Source organism: Postia placenta (assembly GCF_002117355.1).
Source record: "Postia placenta MAD-698-R-SB12 unplaced genomic scaffold POSPLAscaffold_19, whole genome shotgun sequence".
NCBI lineage: Eukaryota > Fungi > Basidiomycota > Agaricomycetes > Polyporales > Adustoporiaceae > Rhodonia > Rhodonia placenta.
Window position 1 is genome coordinate 282482 of NW_020169850.1, and position 3761 is coordinate 286242.

Here is a 3761-nt window from a genome sequence, read left to right on the forward strand (position 1 = left end):
GCTAGGGACAAGATAATATATTAGTGAGGTAAGAAAAGGAATACAAAGGATGCTTACTGACCTAGGGACAAGAGGTCGAAACTGAGGTCCCTAGGGCAGCAGAGGCCGGCTTATATACAGGGGAAGTTTAGGGGAGGCTGTGCGCACTGGTCCGTGCACAGCTGGTCCGTGCGCAGCATGCTGACGCGGCCCCGGGGGCCAGTGAGTCAGAGAGGCTGTGTCAGCGGAGCCCGAGCTGTGCCGCGCACTGCCGCCCCATCTAATCTAATCGTACAGTAGATAGCGATGTGTCCATATCAGGCATGTAGTACAGAGGTCGCGGGTTCGAGCCCGCAAAAAGGAAAAAATTAAAAAACGGCTAGATGCCATACCAACTCGTGACACTCCACCAGTAACACTAACCGACTGCATCGACGAAACTGAATGTGGGGAGGATGGGTTTGGGTCAACGGGTATTGCGTCCATCGAGGAACAAGCGGAGGACATCGACGATGATGAGTTCATCATTTCCTACTTATCTGGAGCGCCGATGATCACCAAGTACAAGAAACAGGAACCCCTGGCAGTGAGGGACGTTCCGCTCAAGGAGCGACTCCCTGAACCCTCATCTGGCTACAAACGACTTCACAACGGCATGATCTGGAAGGTCCACCACGACATTAGGCGCGTCACCACTTCCACCGAACTTGCAGCCTCGAACGCCCAAGGCAAGACAGAAAGAACACTACCACAGATGGTACCATCCTACCTACACAATCTCCTCCCTGTCTTCGACAAAGCCACGGCTGCGTGACTTCCAGACCACACCGAATATGACCACGAAATCAACCTCAAGGAGGGCTTCGCGGACATGAAGCAACAGGTCTATCCGCTCAACCCGCAGCAATGAAAGGAACTCGACAAATTCCTCGAGGAGAACCTGAGTAAAGGGTACATTCGCCCTTCAAAATCCCCGTTGGCGAGTCCATTCTTCTTTGTTGGTAAAAAGGACGGTTCACTACGCCCCTGCCAAGACTACCGGCTGCTCAATGAGAACACGGTCAAGGATCGATACCCGCTCCCGCTTATATCAGACCTCCTGGACAAGTTGAAGCACACCAAGATGTTCATGAAGATGGATCTCCGCGCCGGATACAACAATGTCCGAATCAAGAAAGGAGACGAATGGAAGGCAGCATTCATCGTACCTGGAACTGATGGCAAACCGCCGCAGCTGTACGAACCAATGGTGATGTTCTTTGGGCTGTGTAATTCTCCCGCTACGTTCCAGCGGATGATGAACACAATATTCGCAGACATGCTTCAAGAAGGCTGGCTTTGCATTTACATGGACGACATCCTGATCTTTTCCCAGAACAAGGCAGAACACGAAGAACGAACACGACGTGTTATTGAACGACTTCGACAACACGACCTCTACCTCAAACCGGAGAAATGTGCCTTCGACGTCACCGAAGTCGAATTCCTCGGCATGATCATCCGCCCAGGAGAAATCGCAATGGACCCCGTCAAACTAGCTGGCATTGCAGATTGGCCGGTGCCGTCCAACCTCAGGCAAGTACGCGCCTTCGTTGGATTTGGAAACTTTTACCGCTGGTTTATCAAAGGCTTCTCGGACAAAGTGCAACCGTTGGTTGCTCTCACCCGGAAGGACGTCGCCTGGACCTGGGAATCTGACCAACAGAAAGCCTTTGAGACCCTCAAAAAGGCATTTCTAGAAGAACCGGTACTATGTATGCCGGACCCCGACCGACCCTTCGCCATCGAAACCGACGCCTCAAAGTTTGCCACCAGAGCGGTGCTACGCCAACGTGATGACAACGGCGATTGGCATCCTTGCGGATACCTCTCCCAGAGCTTCAATGCGCCTGAAAGAAACTACGACATCTACGACAGGGAATTATATGCGGTCATCCGCGCACTAGATGAGTGGAGGCACTACCTCATTGGCAGCCCATACCCAGTAACGATTCTCAGCGACCACAAGAATCTCACATACTGGAAGCAGGCCAAAGACATGAACCGACGACAAGCACGCTGGGCAAGTAAACTGACCGAGTTTGACTTCCGCCTGGTGCACGTTCCTGGTACCCAAATGGTGCAGAGCGACGCTCTCTCCCGCCGACCCGACCATGACGACGGCTCAAATGACAACACCGACGTCGTTATGCTCCCACCGGAAGTATGGGTCGCTGTCATCGACATCGACACCCGCGACACCATCCTTTCCTTCAAAGACGACCCAATAATGAAAGAAGGACTCACTGTGGCGCGCACCGGAGGAGCACCACGCACTGGAACAGACTGGTCTATCGATGATGACCTCCTCTTATACCAGGATCGGGTTTATGTACCCCCAGATGAGTCTCTTCGCAAACGTCTTGTCTCCCACTATCACGACCTCCCCTCCACAGGACACCCCGGTGTTCAGAAAACCCTCCTCGGCTTGCGCCGTGACTACTGGTGGCCGAGCATGGCCCAGTTTGTTGCTCGCTATGTGAACGGCTGTGGCATCTGCCAGCAAATGAAGGTTAACACGCATCCAGCCCGACCACCCATCACCCCCATTCGGCCCCGCGCAAATGCCAAGCCCTTCAGCACATTCTCGTGTGATTACATTACGGACTTACCACCGTCCAATGGCTTTGATTCCATTTTGGTCGTAGTGGACCACGACCTTACGAAGGGGGTAATTTTCATCCCATGCAACAAAACAATTGATGCTCTTGGGATGGTAGACGCAATGTACCGAGAGGTCTACAAGTGGTTTGGACTCCCAGACAAGATCATCAGTGACTGAGGACCGCAATTTGCATCCAAAGTCTTCCAGGAACTTTGCAAAATGACTGGGGTCCAATCAGCCATGAGCACAGCATTCCATCCGCAAACCGACGGCGAGACAGAACGAGTGAACCAAGAGCTGGAGATCTACCTCCGCTGCTTCACTGCCAATGACCCGGATAAGTGGGCTGACCATCTTCACACCGCGCAATTTGCTCACAACTCCCGCGAGCACTCCACGACGAAGGCGTCCCCGTTCAAACTCATGATGGGATACAAACCTCGTGGAATACCCACCGCGCACCCCGGATCAAACACACCCCAAGCAGCTTATCGCCTCAAGGACTTGCAAAACATCCGCGAAGAAGCACATGCAGCAATGAAGATGGCCCAGAACGTCCTGGCCAAGAGAGTAAAAAGGAAGGGGGGTTCCTTCCATAAAGGTCAGCTGGTATGGCTAGACTCCTGGAACTTGAAGCTGCCGTACCCGTTGATAGGCGCCAAGCCCCTCTGGGCCCCGATACACCTCGTTTCGGCAGTCGCATCCCGCCAGGCACTTCGACTCAGTCTCCCAACACTTCGATTTCGCCTTCGACACTCTTCGACATCTTCGACGGTGCGCGACACTTGCTCGAAGCTCGGCACGGTCGTCCCGATGCCTCGCGCGTAGATCTCGGGACATCTTCCGCATTCGGCGAACAATAGGGCCACTTGACGCCGCTCGTCCAAGCACGCGCATCGCTCCATGCCACACCGACGTAGCCGGTCTTTCCCTATTAGGTATCGAACCTCGCGGCATGCCTTCAACGACGGACACCGGTCCGAAGTGTCTCGCATGTTTCTCTTCATCTCCGCGTTCGGCATGACGTCACTCTACCGATGAACTTGATATGTGCCCCTCGGTGAGGCAGCTTCTTGAGGAACAATGCAAAGCCCCTTGTACTTGTGCCACTTTCGATAGTCGTAGCGTCCTGTGTAGT